Source organism: Ixodes scapularis, unplaced genomic scaffold (genome assembly GCF_016920785.2).
Source record: "Ixodes scapularis isolate PalLabHiFi unplaced genomic scaffold, ASM1692078v2 PGA_scaffold6__148_contigs__length_123643588, whole genome shotgun sequence".
Classification (NCBI taxonomy): Eukaryota; Metazoa; Arthropoda; class Arachnida; order Ixodida; family Ixodidae; genus Ixodes; species Ixodes scapularis.
In genome coordinates, this window is record NW_024609881.1 from 11,031,938 (window position 1) to 11,049,593 (window position 17,656).

Consider the following 17,656-nt stretch of genomic DNA (forward strand, 5'->3'; position numbering starts at 1 on the left):
TTGTCTGTTTTGACTAGTTAGCTGAAAATAATGATCTAGTACCCTTTAGTCAGTAAAATAGATAGTGTGTGCCGCTGTTAGTGTCAAGTAGAGATGCACGCTTTTTAGGCATTTTGCGCAGAGTGGTACCCATTTTTATTGGTTAGCCTCTTGGTGCGCCAACTAAACTCTTTCTATCCAGACACCTGCCCTTTGCTTTTATTTGGCAGGCTTTGGCAATAAAATAATACAGTGTTATTCCTGGGTGGCTTAAAAACCTAAAGAAAGAAGTTTCTTCATGTTTAAACGCAAAGTTTTATAAAGGCAAAAATCAATTAAGCCAGTAGCAGACGACACATAGCCTCAGCAGTGCTTCGCGCCAACAGCGTTGCGTCAAAATAGCGGTCGTCTCCTTTTTGCTGCCTTCTCTCTCGCTCCTTCGGCGCTCTCCTCCTTTTCCTCCTCTCCGTCACGTTTGTCACCACACCCACTGGTTAAACTCTCCCACTATACGGCTCTGCATTGCAGTAGTAGTTTTTTTTATAGTCTTTAGAGTTAAATGTGAATATTTGAGAGAAATCTCCCTGGTTGGGGTGAAAGAGGGTTAAATGAATGCATTTGATCATTCGCCTTAATTCGGTACCCATCATTTCAAGGCCTGTGTGGCCTTGTCCTGGGGTGTGTCTATGACTGTGGCTGTGAAGGAGCAGTTTTTTAATAGGTGCACGTACAAAGTATAAAAACAAAAGGATCTATGTGCTGATCACGAAAGAATATGCTAGCCATTCTAATGTAGCTCTGCCAAGTACTTGATTGTGATTTGTTTTTATTTCCAGCTACTTGGTTGCCTCAAGATCTGGAGATCCTAGTGGCCACAAGCTTGGACTCAATCTTCTTCTGTGGTCCGGCCAGGACCATGGGGGAGGTAATCCCAGCAACAAGAGCATCACAGTATCTCCCTGCCTGTGACTTTCGATTAGCATCACGACAAGGGAGTCCTCATGCCACCAAGTGTTAGGTATGCTACTCGAAATAAGCATTCTTACCTCTTCTTGAAGTGAAACAGCAAAAGCACTACTAAGCCTAAAATGCAAAAAAACATTCAAATCTCGGGTTGGATGGAGTTCCAATTACAAAAAGGCGTCTGCAGGCATGATTCACATGTGAACTTAAAGCCCACGGATGTAGGTTCGACAGAGTCACAGAAATAACTTCCCGCAGATGGCTTCGCTAGTGCTATACACAAACAAATTCTTAAAATAATCATTGTGTTACGTTGGTGTCATCAATCTTATGTACCTACCCCACCCAGCAGTCGGGAGATGTAAAATATAAAAAAATGGGAACTTGCACATTGTCAGCTCTGCAAAGATAATATATTGAACCGAGCATAGCACGTTCAACTTAAGAAAGCAATTCAGTGCAGGCCTAGTTTTAAGCTTCACATATTTGTTATTGCCCTTCATATTGAAGTAAAAACTGCTTAAGTTGTGGCCCACTACAGGCTTTCTATTAGTGTTAAAAAGTGTTAAGTCAGTTTAAACAGCTCGCTCCAAATATTTTCTTGAAATGCATAGGTTTATGGAAATCATTATGTGGATGTTTGCAGACAGTCATGGTGAGACCAATCTTTAGTGCCAAGTGTTCCACTTATTCAGAGTTGGTTGAGTCTGTAAATATTGTAGGTCGCAAATTAAATTTTTATAGTATGCAATGGGCACAATCATCCGTAATGACTAGCTCTACCTAGGGGAACTTCATACGTTTACTACGGCAAGATGGTTTCGCAAAACTAAGTATTCAGTTTATTCAACTCCTGCACTAACCTTATCTCTAGAAACTTTTTAAATTCTTTACGATGCTGAGTTAGGATTCTGGAAGTAGTTTTTCTAGAACTACGCTAGACATTTCCAGTTGATAATTTTTCTCGCAAAGCATTCGAGAGAGCCAAACCCTGTAATATACGGATGGAATTCCAGAATGATGCGACTGGCAGTTTGAAACATTCGGCACTGTAACAGTAACAATGACATGTCGCTTGCCTATGTAATGCTCATTGTCGCAGATCAAACTGCTTTTTCCGTCTGCACTCATTTTCAGTGGACTCATTCAGCGAACTCGCACCCGAGACTGCAGCGCTGGGTTCTGCGAAGTAATTTGCATGAATATAGATGCAACAGGTTTCTTTGAGTGTGCGTCTAACACATATTCTTCATATTGAATTTGCTACTGTATTCATGACCATGTCCTTAATTGTATCCACATTCCAGCTTATTTTTATTTTGACATTTGAGTTTTCTTCAGTACTTTTCTCAACATCTGTGCTTGTTGGGCCGTACTCAAGACCATACATCTTGTCTTTCACTAATACATCAATATATAAAACTGTTGATGCCGAGTAGGAATTCAAGGTACCGAATCTGTCGTGCGAGTTAAATTAGAACCAATAAAAAGCTCTACAAAGGAAATTTTGTTAAAGGAGGTTGTATAAGCACTAGAATAGCACATGCCATGCTAAAAAAAAAATACAAATTCTTGTTAGGTATGCAAGGATGACACTGCTGTGCTGTTTCTGATGTGTCACAACAAAAATCAGTGCCATACAGTGTTCCTAATGGAAGTACAAACTGTCGAATTCAAAGCCCAGAAGTTTTATTCAAGAATGTTCCTCAATACAAATGTATTTAGAGATCTGAGCCACTGACTCATACATGACTATGTGGCGAACATTCATTTTCATGTGCATTATAGTTTACAAGGTCTAGTCTGCATTGATTTATTGCATTCATGCTGAAACTGGGAGGGGTTCTCTGGGTATGAATAAAGATATAAACATTTCTTAAAATCAAAACATTTGAGAACAGACTATACAGCTCTGCATTGCAGTAGTAGTTTTATTTGTAGTCTTTACAGTTGAATGTGAATATTTGACAGAAGTCTCTCAGGTTGGGGCGAAAGAGGGTTAAATGAATGCATTTGATCATTCGCCTTAATTCGGTACCCATCATTTTAACGCCTACGTGGCCTTGTCCTGGGGGGTGACTATGACTAAAATAAGAGGATCTATGTGCTGATCACGAGAGAATATGCTAGCCATTCTAATGTAGCTCTGCCAAGTACTTGATTGTGATTTGTTTTTATTTTCAGCTACTTGGGTGCCTCAAGATCTGGAGATCCTAGTGGCCACAAGCTTGGACTCAATCTTTTTCTGTGGTCTGGCCAGGACCATGGGGGAGATAATCCCAGCAACAAGAGCATCGCAGTATCTCCCTGCCTATGACTTTCGATCAGCGTCACGACAGGGGAGTCATCGTGCCACCAGGTGTTACGTATGCCACTTGAAATAAGCATTTTTCTTACCTATTACTAGAACAGCAAAAGCACCACTAAGCCTAAAATGCAAAAAAATATACAAATCTTAGGTTGGATGGAGTTCCAATTACAAAAAGGAGTCTGCAGACATGATTAACATGTGAACTTAAAGCCCGCGGATGTAGGTTCGACGGTGTCACAAAAATAACTTCCCGCAGATCGCCTTGTTTGTGCTTTACCCAAACAAATTCTTAAAATAATTATTGTGTTTCGTTGGTGTCATCAATCTTATGTCCCTACCACACCCACCAGTCGGGACATGTGAAATATAAAAAAACAGGAACTTGCACATTGTCAGCTCTGCAAAGATTTATAAAGTAAACAGAGCATAGCACGTTCAGCTTAAGAAAAAAATTCAGTGCAGGCCTATATTCATGGTTGACATATGTGTAATTGCTCTTCATAATGAAGGGAAAACTGCTTAAGTTGTGGCCCACTACAGGCTTTCTGTTAGTGTTAAAAAGTGTGGTAGAAAACAAGATTGCGCTTGGAAGACGGGGACATAGGAAGGACAGACACAACAGAGCACTAACATTCAACTGATTTAATTCAAGAACCTCAGCGTAGAAACGGACTTTGTCACCGCACCACATCTCAACCAATCCGTTCTGCCACGGACCGCAAGTACGCCAACTCCTTATCCGCCAAGTCAATTGACGCCATACTGACACAACTTGTGCCGGAACTATTTATAGTGTCAGCCTCCATAATCTCGCTAACAGTCCTATCTTTGTGCCTCTCAAGAACAGTAGACGAAGCAAATAATTGTTTGCACCCGCAGTCATGACAGTGACACGACAGATCATCACTGCGAGTGCAAACCATTATTTGCTTTGTCTACTGTTCTTGCTAGGCACAAAGATATGACTGTTAGAGAGATTATGGAGGCTGATGCTATAAATAGTTCTGGCACGTGTTGTGTCAGTGTGGCGTCAATTGACTTGGCGGATAAGGAGTTGGCGTACTTGCGGTCCGTGGCAGGGCCACGGATTGGTTGAGATGTGGTGCGGTGACGCAGTGTGTTTTTACGCTGAGGTTCTTGAATTAAATCAGTTGAAAGTTAGCACTCGGTGGTGTCTGTCCTTCCTATGTCCCCGTCTTTAAAGCGCAATTATGTTTTCTAACGTACCGTACGAACTTGCCCAACAATCGGCACTTGTTAAAAAGTGCTATTGTGTTTTAAGCAGCTCGCACCAAATATTTTCTTGAAATACATAGGTTCATGAAAATTATTATGTAGATGTTGGCAGACAGTCATGGTGAGGCCAATCTTTAATGCCAAGTGGTCCACTTATTCAGAGTTAATTGAGTTTGTAAATATTGTAGGTCGCAAATTAAATTTTTACGGTATGCAATGGGCACAATTATCCGTAATGACTAGCTCTACCTAGGGGAACTTCGTATGTTTAATACGGCAAGATGGTTTCGAAAAACAAAGTATTTAGTTTATTCAACTCCTGTACTAACCTTGTCTTTAGAAACTTTTTATATTCTTTGCGATGCTGAGATAAGATTCTGGAAATAGTTTTTCTAGAACTACTCTAGATATTTCCAGTTCATAATTTTTCTCGCAAAGCATTCGAAAGAGCCAAACCCTGTAATGTACGGAGGGAATTCACAGAATGATGCGACTGACAGTTTGGAACATTCGGCACTGTAACAGTAATAATGACATGTCACTTATGTAATGCTCATTATCGCAGATCAAACTGCTTTTTCCGTCTACACTCATTTTCAGTAAACTCATCCAGCGAACTCCCACCTGAGACTGCAGCGCTGGGTTCTGCAAAGTAATTTGAATGAATAATGATGCAACAGGTTTCTTTGAGCGTGCGTCTAACACATATTCTTTATATTGAATCTGCTAAGTGTATTCATGACCATGTCCATAATTGTATCCACATTGCAGCTTTTTATTTTGACATTTGAGTTTTCCTCAGTACTTTTCTCAACATCTGTGCTTGTTGAACCATACTCAAGTCCATACATCTTGTCTTTCGCTATTACATTAATATATAAAACTGTTGAGGCCGAGTGAGAATTCAAGGTACCGAATCTGTCGTGCGAGCTAAATAAGAACCAATAAAAAGCTATACAAAGGAAATTTTGTTAAAGGAGGCTGTATGGGCATTAGAATAGCACATGCCATGCTAAAAAAAAATACAAATTCTTGTTAGGTATGCAAGGATGACAGTGTTGTGCTGTTTCTGATGTGTCACAAAAAAACAAAAAAAAAGTCAGTGCCATACAGTGTTCCTTATGCAAGTACAAACTGTTGAATTCGAAGCCCAGAAGTTTTATTCAAGAATGTTCCTCAATACAAATGTATTTTGAGATCTGAGCCACTGACTGATACATGACTATGTGGCAAACATTCATTTTCATGTGCATTATAGTTTACTAGGTCTAGTCTGCATTGATTTATTGCATTCATGCTGAAACTGGGAGGAATTCTCTGGGTATGAATAAAGAGATAAACATTTCTTGATATCAAAATATTTGAGAACGGACAAAAGGAAGGATCTGAGAACGGTATCTTAGATTCTCCTTTTTCTTACACTATATCTAATGTTCACTTTATTTCACCTGATGCATTTAGTTTTTAGCGCAGCTGTTAGCACCCGTTTCCGCGTTTCGCGGCGTCGCTGTCGGCGTAACCGCCCAACTAAACTTGGCAGGAAATTGAATCAATGTTGTGGTCATGTGACGTTAATATTTCCGCTAAGTCTAGCTGAGAAACTGAGTGTTTTTATGGATGACGTGACACGGTCATGCGACGTCATTTTCCCCGCTACTTTTAGCGGAAAAACTGCATTTGTGTTGAGGTCATGTGACATCAATTTCTGCGCTAAATTTATTGGGAAACTTAACCCGCTAAGTTTAGTGGGGAAATTTCCCCCTAAATGGGAGGGAGCAGAAGAGGAGGAGGGGAGGGGAAGGAGGGGCATACCCTCCCATCTTCCTCTTCGAGAGCTGTACTGTATTTTCTCATTACAGAGAATTGTAAACGTCTCATATTTCATCTCATGTTTTTTCAACTTTTATATTGCAGGTGCGCTTGCAGCACAAATCTGGGTTGTGCTGATCCTCTACGCACAAGTTAGGAACTCCTGAGTGGCAAGAGTGGGAGTTTGGTCTGACAGCTCAAGGGACACCATTGTTCAGTATTGAATTTTTAATTATCTTCTTTTGAGCAAAGTTAAGCTTTGCTGCATGCAGTTCTTCTAAAAATAAATACCTGCAACCAAATTTACCAGGTCACGACATTTTGCCTCTGCTCTTAGTGCTCCTGGTGAGCCTCGGATGAGAGCTTACTAGGGTGCAAACATCATAATTGTTTTAAACCACTCACTGATGTAGAGACTTATTGACATCCAGCATTCCAATGAAACGCTGGATATCCACAAGTCTTTCTTGAACAATGCAAGCGGGAAAGGAACCATACAATCATATTGTATTGGGGGACATTCTACAGAGTGTTTTTTTGTATATTTTGCAGATTTTTAAAAAAAAAGCCGTAAAAGCTACATTTACGCAGTCTGTACACGTGAATTATATGGCCAGGGCGGCATAGTATAAAAGGCTAATTTGTAATGATCAGTCGGCTTATTACAGAGATGTGCAAGACTTCTTTCAGAAAACTAGATGGAGGTTCATTCTCGCGTGGTTTTATCCCGCGAATCTGAATATTCCGTTCGTTTTCCACAAAGATATAACTAAACGTGAGAAAACACAAAAAAAACATCCTACCAATAGTGACATCGTAAGAAGACCATTCAGCCGCCAAGTGTATGTCGCTTAAGGGCCGCGCGTCCAGTCGCAAGTTTTCTAGGTATATTCTCCCGCATTGGCACCAGTCGTGACACATTTTTCTGCCCCTTTAAAAAATAGCATGTGCGTGCATAGCTTTCATACGCACTGAAGATGCGTGAACAAAGATTTTGAAAGCTGCTCTTGTGACGTCCCTCTCTAGGGAAGTGCTTTCAAAGCGCTTTAAAAATGACTCTATGCAGCCTCGATTAATTAAATTAGCAAATAATTTTGATATTTTAAATTCTGGAGGTCAAATGAAGAAGATTTAAAAGTGTTTTCTCAAATACAAAACCGCTTCAGCCTCTCTCTAAGTATAGTATGTTCCTAAAATTTTTAATCAGTGAAAATAGACCCATGGTTTCAATTAGAAACTTCTAAGCATCATCAAAACACACTAAATCAATTTTCTTTGTGAAGATATAAGACAAGAGCAGCATTTTATGGTGTTCTAAAAGAATGGTCAATTTGGACGCGTTTCCAGATTTCGGTTTCTTACCAGAGCGCATCTTTGCACCTACGGTCCTGCTGCCCGGTGGCCGCAGTGCGAAGCCGCCCCCTCGCCTCCCTCGTAGGATGGAGGGAAGCAAGGCGCACGTGTGTTGCGCGTCTTAGCCCCTGGGGAACAGGACCGTGGGCGCAAAGATGAGCTCCGATAAGAAACTGAAACCTAGAAACTCGTCCAAATAATGCATTTTTACAGAACGCGTAAAATGCTACCCCTGCACTATATCCTTCTAAAAAGAGTTGATTTTGTGGTTTTCAGTGACTCAGCAAGTTTCCAATAGAAACCATAGTTTCATTTTCACTAATTAAAAAGTTAATTAACAAATTGTATTTAATTATCTGACTGATCGTTACGACTAGGTCCCTATACTACGTACACCTGGCCATATAACTCTCCTGCACAAATCGCATTAATTTAGCTTTCACGGCCTTTCTAAACATATATGTAAAGCTTAAAACTAAATCGCCGTGTACAACAGTGAAAAGGCGAAACCACCATGTTGGAGCCATATGGCTCCAACATGCCGGTATCGCCTTTTCGCTGGTATAGGATGTCCCATATTACGTTATCCATGTATGGTTCCGTCCGCCTACATGGTTCCGCCATAATCCACTACGCCGGTATAGGATATCCCATAATACGACACGCTTGTATGGTTCCGCCTACCTGTATCGTTCCGCCGTAATCCACTATACTGGAGCTGCCTTTTCGCTTGTATAGGATGTCCCATATTACGGTTACGCTTGTATGAGCCTTTTCCATCGTCTTTCCATCATCGATATTTTCCAACAGGGGAGTACTTCATTCGTTTTTAAAGCTCGGTTCCAGAAAACGAGGCACCCTGATATCTTGCGCCCACATATTTTCAATGTTAGTAACCCATTAGCTAAGACAGGCCAACGTTGGTCAGCCTAAGCCAATCGATTACCAATGACGGTGAGCCATTGGCTAAGACGGGCCACTGTTGGCCAGACTAAGCCAATCAATTACCAACGTTGGTAGGCCACTGGCTAAGACAGGCAAATGGTGGCCAGCTTAAACCAGTCGACTGCCAACGTTGGTAACCCATTGACCTTATTACAGTTGATATTTCTGCGGGTGTTGTCACTACCGTGCACCTGTTGATAGATTAAAACTGTGCGCACGATTCGTAAATTGGTATGGGCATGACGTTTGAATATAAAATCATAATGTAAAAGACAAACATCTCTCGCAGCAAAATGGAGAGAACATTGAGAGAGTTTGAAGTACAAAATGTAAATTCACTTATCACAGCAAAATTTAGGAAATATTGAGGTAGTTCGAAGTACAAAATGTAAATTCACTTATCACAGCGAAATGTAGGAAATATTGAGGTAGTTTGAAGTACAAAGCAACACTTTGAATTGTGCACTATAAAGGCACTTAGCACACCAAAATGGAGGAAACATTGACACAGTTTATAAATTCTTCTCAACACAGCAAAATTATGCAAGTACAGTATGTTGTCATGCAAAATTTAGAAGTAAAAAAAACGAAAAAAAAACATGCAAAGCAACGTATGGAGTGCAATGAAGCTTTTTACAATGGTGCATTTCTTATACCTGAAGTCTAAAAGTGTAAGGTTCCCGAAAAAAAAAATGCAAGAGAAGGAAAACTTGATTTTTCTAATGCAGAGAGAAAAACTGAAATAAAATGTCCGTAGACATGGCACCACATGGAACAAAATGTGGCAGCTTCGAGATGAACAGCCGAAAGGAAATGGGAGTGTGTGCGACACCAGTTGCAAGTACCAGCATCAACCGGATTGTTTGTTTCCACTTTCCCCCCTTGGGCATAGGAATAACATGATTTTGTTTTCTTGCACAACTTTACAAAAATTTACTTGCAAAATATTAGTATAAGAGATGCTCTACCTAAAGACACCTTTGTGAAAGGTTTCATTGCACTATGTACAGAGTGGACCACTTTTAAAAGGAACATCAGAATGTGTTGCCAGTGCTCCGCACCGTGCCGGCTACTGACACCCGGGGAGCTTGGTGCAGACGCAGTGAGCACCAGAGGCAGTGCGTGCCACACGTCGTCTGCTACTGCATGCTACGGCGTAGGCGCAGTGAGTGAGAGCGGTGCAGTAGCAGAAAACGTGCTGCATGCACCGCCTCTGGTGCTCACTGCGTCTGCACCAAGCTTCCACGGGTGCTAGCAGAACAGACTCCACACCTGGACATCAGCAATAACATAGCTTGCTTTTCCATACCATATTAAAAATAAAAGATGGGCATGGCATAGACTAAGTTTCTACAAGGTTTACATGATATCTAGGTTTACTTATGTTCAAATTTAGGGATATTTTTCTGGGGCTGGTTTCTTCCCACAAATTCTGTAGTGAACAAAAAGAAAAGTTTGCTGTAAGAAACAGGACAGGCATGCATTTCCTCCTGGGAATATGCATGCGAGCTGAATACTTGGAAAATGTACTGGTCCAGACAAGGGAAGGGCTAGACGAAATGAGAATGGTTCCCAGAGAAATCGGCAGCCTCACAAACAGTTGAGTGCGAGCGGTGTTCTGGGTCAACAAAATGAAGTTGTAAAACAAAAAACAGATTCATTTCTTTTAATTTTCATATAAATAGAGTAAAAAATTGCCACCATGCCCGACATTATGCAGACACTTATCTCCGTTAGATAGAAAAAAAAAAGAATTCTCTCATGCCTCGTCATTTACGCTATCCCGAAGCTGGAGGATAGTTTCATAAAAACGCGCTTTTGCTACAATTTGCAGGTGGGGCGGAAGCATCGTTTCAAGGTCGTTACCAAGGCTAACTGCAAATGCAATGCTAGGTTTGCTGAGGTCCAGGTGTGGCCTCGTGCACGTGCGTGCCATTTCCCGCGTAGAATCCTGCAGGAGGTGCAGAAGCCCAGACTCCTCTCGCGCGCTAGCTTGTCGAGGGCTTAAACGGACTCGTTTCGCAGGAGGGGGACCCGACTGCTGTGACGTCGACGCCCTCGACTGCTGGGACATCGACACCCCCTGCCCTCCACCTCCATTTCTATGAGTAGGGTTAGCATCTGTTGGTGATGCTGCTGCTGTGCCTGGTGGTACTAGCTGCTCGGAGGTAGGCAACTGGCCCCTCTCCTCCAGATCCAGCAGCGCCACGCACGTTGCTGATGGATCGATGTCATCTAAATCCTGCAGAGGCGGTCGCTTGCATAGAACACAGAAACGGGAATGCAAGCTACGACATAACGTTTTTGTGTGAAACTTTCACACAGAAAAAAACTTGATTTTGAATCCTGAGCTGGACGGTAGCAATAAGAAAGGGCAAAGGCAGCACTACATCTCCGGGGGGGGGGTATAAAATGGGAAAGGGGGATTAATGGCGATGCGAAATGTTATTCTCCAGGCAGGGAAAAGACTCTCATAGCCAAAGGGGAGAGAAAAGGAAAGATGTGGATTGAGATGGGTTGAATAAAATATTTTGGAAGTTACTAGGGGAAAGCGCCAATCAAATCATTTGTAGGGTAGATGGAGGGGGGGAGGGGCAAAGCGTTGCTAACACACAACTAAAACATGGTTCAAAGTAAACGTTCAATAAAACGCGCAAGCGCCAACAGTCGCTCAATCGCTCCCAACACAACAACAGCTCCAGAAACCTCAGGGTATTTTAAAATGGAGAGTCTTCAGCAATATGAGGGGCCCTTTTGGAGCATGTGGCCAAGACAGTGACTGGCAGCGGTGCGACATGTTTTGCGGACAGTCTCATATCGTTCCACGTTGAATGAAGTGCGATAATGAAACCAGCTGAATCAGTGCACAAGGGCTGAAGGGATTTCCCTCTTCTGAGCACTATAGAATTTCCTAAGGTGAGAGTATCGTCCCCACCAGCCTCTGTCCCACCAATGTGCTCGAAATGTGTTTTTCATATTGCTGGAGACTGCGTCCACTATAAATAGAATTCCTTTTTTTGGGGGGGTTTCTTTTTTTTTTTTACGTTGCAGTCTGTATTTTAGGGTCTTTCTTTTCCCACAAATTGTCCCAAGTTTTCTGGTGTCAATCTTGGGTGTCAGACCGAACATTGCTGCTAGTTGGGGCTTATGTTTAGGAAACGGGACATGGGTATGCTTTTCCGCGACCTACATGGGACCCAAGTACTTAGGAAACATTCAGTACCGATAAAAAAAAAAGAAATGAGATAAGGGGTGTTCCAAAAATAGAAGCAGGTAGGCAAACAGTTTATTGGGGTCTGTGTTCTAACACAACAAAATAAAGCACCCCAAGCTTAGGATTCTTCATTCAAGGACTGCTCCAGTTGGGGTATTCTTTTGATTTTCTGCGATACTGATAGAACTGGACTGGAGATCAGTTTTGTGGGGTTTACCAGTGCTCTGCTAAACACCCCCAAAATATGGAATCCTAATTATGAAGGACATGACAAACTGGCGAATCTTCGGAGTTGCTTCCAAGAATACCGAATCGCTTAAATGAAGGAGGAGAGCGAGAAAAGGTAATTACACAGGGGCCACTTATAAACATCCTTATCAAAGGCAGTTGTTAAATAAGATGTATGACTTCATGCTACAGTACGTCTTCCATGTCGACATCGGCAGGCGTCCCAGGCTGACTGTTTCCTGCAGCGGTTGCAGCCTCTCCAGGGGAACACATTCCCATAAGGATCTCTGCATATTGAGAAAAACACGAACCAACAGAATAAAACTGATGCAGTGTTGTGCAAACTTTCTCATTGGTAGGAAATTTGAAACGGCTTTCAGCTCATCATGCCCAGGTCCCGCTAGAGTGACAAACAGGAACAAACAACAGAGACAAGAGATGCCTTCGGCAGGCATTTGGTCGTTCGGTGCTCGTGAAGTAAGCACGAGTGATTGCAAGCCCGCCAAAGATACCCTCGCGCGCATGATGCTCCTGTATGAAGCTTATCAATGTCGGCTGTTTCCGTTTGAAGCTTATCAATGTCGGCTGTTTCCGTTTGTTGTTCTACTGGAGCTCAAGTAGCCAATAGCTTGTCATGCCAGAGTCCTGTTGGAGCGACAGACAGGAGAAGCCAACACCGACAAGCCTCAAACACGTGCAGCATGCTTGCGATGGTACTTTTGGCAGGCATTTAGTCGTTCGGTGCTCGTGAAGTAAGCACGAGTGATTGCAAGCCCGCCAAAGATACTCTCGCGTGCGTGATGCTCCTGTATGAAGCTTATCAATGTCGGCTGTTTCCGTTTGAAGCTTATCAATGTCGGCTGTTTCCGTTTGTTGTTCTACTGGAACTCAAGTAGCCAATAGCTTGTCATGCCAGAGTCCTGTTGGAGCGACAGACAGGAGAAGCCAACACCGACAAGCCTCAAACACGTGCAGCATGCTTGCGATGGTACCTTTGGCAGGCATTTAGTCGTTCGGTGCTCGTGAAGTAAGCACGAGTGATTGCAAGCCCGCCAAAGATACTCTCGCGTGCGTGATGCTCCTGTATGAAGCTTATCAATGTCGGTTGTTTCTGTTTGTCGTTCTACTGGAACTCAAGTAGCCAATAGCTTGTCATGCCAGAGTCCTGTTGGAGCGACAGACAGGAGAAGCCAACACCGACAAGCCTCAAACACGTGCAGCATGCTTGCGATGGTACTTTTGGCAGGCATTTAGTCGTTCGGTGCTCGTGAAGTAAGCACGAGCGATTGCAAGCCCGCCAAAGATACTCTCGTGTGCGTGATGCTCCTGTATGAAGCTTATCAATGTCGGTTGTTTCCGTTTGTTGTTCTAATGGAACTCAAGTAGCCAATAGCTTGTCATGCCAGAGTCCTGTTGAAGCGACAGACAGGAGAAGCCAACACCGACAAGCCTCAAACACGTGCAGCATGCTTGCGATGGTACTTTTGGCAGGCATTTAGTCGTTCAGTGCTTGTGAAGTAAGCACGAGGGATTGCAAGCCCGCCAAAGATACTCTCGCGTGCGTGATGCTCCTGTATGAAGCTTATCAATGTCGGCTGTTTCCGTTTGAAGCTTATCAATGTCGGCTGTTTCCGTTTGTTGTTCTACTGGAGCTCAAGTAGCCAATAGCTTGTCATGCCAGAGTCCTGTTGAAGCGACAGACAGGAGAAGCCAACACCGACAAGCCTCAAACACGTGCAGCATGCTTGCGATGGTACTTTTGGCAGGCATTTAGTCGTTCGGTGCTTGTGAAGTAAGCACGAGTGATTGCAAGCCCGCCAAAGATACTCTCGCGTGCGTGATGCTCCTGTATGAAGCTTATCAATGTCGGTTGTTTCCGTTTTTTGTTCTAATGGAACTCAAGTAGCCAATAGCTTGTCATGCCAGAGTCCTGTTGGAGCGACAGACAGGAGAAGCCAACACCGACAAGCCTCAAACACGTGCAGCATGCTTGCGATGGTACTTTTGGCAGGCATTTAGTCGTTCGGTGCTCGTGAAGTAAGCACGAGCGATTGCAAGCCCGCCAAAGATACTCTCGCGTGCGTGATGCTCCTGTATGAAGCTTATCAATGTCGGTTGTTTCCGTTTGTTGTTCTAATGGAACTCAAGTAGCCAATAGCTTGTCATGCCAGAGTCCTGTTGGAGCGACAGACAGGAGAAGCCAACACCGACAAGCCTCAAACACGTGCAGCATGCTTGCGATGGTACTTTTGGTAGGCATTTAGTCGTTCGGTGCTCGTGAAGTAAGCACGAGCGATTGCAAGCCCGCCAAAGATACTCTCGAGTGCGTGATGCTCCTGTATGAAGCTTATCAATGTCGGTTGTTTCCGTTTGTTGTTCTAATGGAACTCAAGTAGCCAATAGCTTGTCATGCCAGAGTCCTGTTGGAGCGACAGACAGGAGAAGCCAACACCGACAAACCTCAAACACGTGCAGCATGCTTGCGATGGTACTTTTGGCAGGCATTTAGCCGTTCGGTGCTCGTGAAGTAAGCACGAGCGATTGCAAGCCCGCCAAAGATACTCTCGCGTGCGTGATGCTCCTGTATGAAGCTTATCAATGTCGGTTGTTTCCGTTTGTTGTTCTAATGGAACTCAAGTAGCCAATAGCTTGTCATGCCAGAGTCCTGTTGGAGCGACAGACAGGAGAAGCCAACACCGACAAGCCTCAAACACGTGCAGCATGCTTGCGATGGTACTTTTGGCAGGCATTTAGTCGTTCGGTGCTCGTGAAGTAAGCACGAGTGATTGCAAGCCCGCCAAAGATACTCTCGCGTGTGTGATGCTCCTGTATGAAGCTTATCAATGTCGGTTGTTTCCGTTTGTTGTTCTAATGGAACTCAAGTAGCCAATAGCTTGTCATGCCAGAGTCCTGTTGGAGCGACAGACAGGAGAAGCCAACACTGACAAGCCTCAAACACGTGCAGCATGCTTGCGATGGTACTTTTGGCAGGCATTTAGTCGTTCGGTGCTCGTGAAGTAAGCACGAGCGATTGCAAGCCCGCCAAAGATACTCTCGCGTGCGTGATGCTTCTGTATGAAGCTTATCAATGTCGGTTGTTTCTGTTTGTCGTTCTACTGGAACTCAAGTAGGCAATAGCTTGTCATGCCAGAGTCCTGTTGGAGCGACAGACAGGAGAAGCCAACACCGACAAGCCTCAAACACGTGCAGCATGCTTGCGATGGTACTTTTGGCAGGCATTTAGTCTTTCGGTGCTCGTGAAGTAAGCACGAGCGATTGCAAGCCCGCCAAAGATACTCTCGCGTGCGTGATGCTCCTGTATGAAGCTTATCAATGTCGGTTGTTTCTGTTTGTCGTTCTACTGGAACTCAAGTAGCCAATAGCTTGTCATGCCAGAGTCCTGCTGGAGCGACAGACAGGAGAAGCCAACACCGACAAGCCTCAAACACGTGCAGCATGCTTGCGATGGTACTTTTGGCAGGCATTTAGTCGTTCAGTGCTTGTGAAGTAAGCACGAGTGATTGCAAGCCCGCCAAAGATACCCTCGCGTGTATGATGCTTCTGTTTGAGGCTTGTCAGTGTTTGTATTTTCCGTTTTTCGCTTTAGCATGACTGAGGCATTACAGTCTGTGTGGAAAGCGACACTCTTTATAAACAACCTGCCTTGTGGCCCAGAAGTAGGGGCTCCATTCCGGTTTGTAGTCTGGGCGTTGGTTGAGGCTCCTTTGGTCCTGGGACATATCAGGGTTCTGCCAAATAATAATTACAGTGCATACAAAGTATGGAAAAATCCACAATGCCCTTCATTATCTATAACATTTTGTGCCTACCGTCTTCGGCGGATCTGGCCATCGAGAAAACTCAGGTACTTGAAGAGCACCCATGTGGAAGGCTGGGCATCGTCCCTGCCAGCTCCACTCTTGCCTTTGGCTGCCCTTGTCTCTTTGACGTAGCAGTCACGAATGGCTTTCCACCTCCTTTTACATTCAAGTATTTCCAAACCTGAAATCAGAAACCTCATCAGGATGGTACAAACAAATAACAATAATCGTGATCTATGATCAAATGCTATGAATAAATGAACAATATTGGCTGCGGCTTAATGAGTTGGAATTGCTAAGTCGCACTGCTCATACATGGCACAAAAGACATGGCTCCAGAAGCTCCAGAAGTACCTGCGGAAACGTCTCGAGCATCTTCAAAGCATGTTTGTTTGGTACATATGTATGCTTCGAAGATGTCTGAACTCACTTTTTGAGTGACCACTATGACCGTCATGGAAGGAAGAGCCTCAGACAGTGTCCCGAAGAACTGTTTCTTGACCAATCAGTGGATTAGCCCCGACACACGAAAACCACATTCCAGCCCCATCAATAAACCTGGAGGTACAAATGCAGTCTCGATTTTAACCGATTAATGAATGCTGCATCAGATGTAACGTAGTTATAATTCACAATTTTTTTGTTTAAGTCATGTATCGGCTGTAAAGCCGTAAAGTTTTTCATAACTTCGAAAAAGGTATTTCCCAGTTAAGTGTAGGATGCCATGTGTACCTGTTCTTAAGCTCAGTGTGAGTAATCGGTCATGTATGCAGCACATTATGAATGAAAGAAACTGACAAGTGACAGGTAGGAGTAAACTGTCGTTAGTACATGCTTAGGCTGGTGCGCTGGGAAAGTGGCAAGCTTGTGCTTGCCTTCGATTAAAAAATAGATTGCCCTGTGATGAGCTTTATCATATCCATATATGCAGTACAGCTCATTGAGCTGTAGCTTAAGCAAGCCGTAATAGTGCAATCTTTGTAAATAGCCCTCAGAGAACGTTCTCTGAATGTAGTGATGATGTACCCACGCCACGTTCCGAGGAGATTGAAAGGATGTTTCTGCATAAATTTGCAACATTTCAAGAAAGTTGCAGAAGCTCTTTGGATGTTGTAAGATTAGGATATTTTAATGTTGATTGAATGCCCTGGTAATGTTCTATGTCGTTCTCAGAACGTTCTAAGAATATCCCTTCGAAAACATTCCCCGAATGTAGCGATAAGTGCCTGCGCCACTTTCTGACAACGTTGATAGAATGTTCTCACGCAAATTTGGAACTATCCAAGAATGTTGCCTATGTTCTTTTAAACATTCCAGGAATGTTTTCAGAACGTTCTCGTGCTACGAGGGTAACTTTAATTTTTATTTCGGGTTTCGTCGGACGTAACCCTAGACAGTGCGTATAACGTAATGATCGCAGAATAAAGGCGCTATTCGCACCGCGACAAGGCAAACCTGACAGTGCAAATTACGGCCTCGAGAAGTCGCGATTAATGAAAACTCGTAAAAGTAATCGGTTCAAATGAGTCTTACCCATTTTCTGTGCGATAGTTGTCCAGGCGTTTTCCCGCCGAACGCTGTCCCGGTAATCGGCCCGGCGAGTGTCATAGAGCCAGGGGAACTTCTCAACCAGAATTATTAAGCTTTCCTGGTCGCTAACTGAAGGTTCCCCTGACTCCACTGCCTGCTGGTCCACACACACCGCCACCGACGTCGCCATGCTACGACGTTCCGCAAACCGCCGCAAAACAAACGAAATAAAAGCTCGTGGACCTTCCGTTCGTCAAGCCTCGCTCA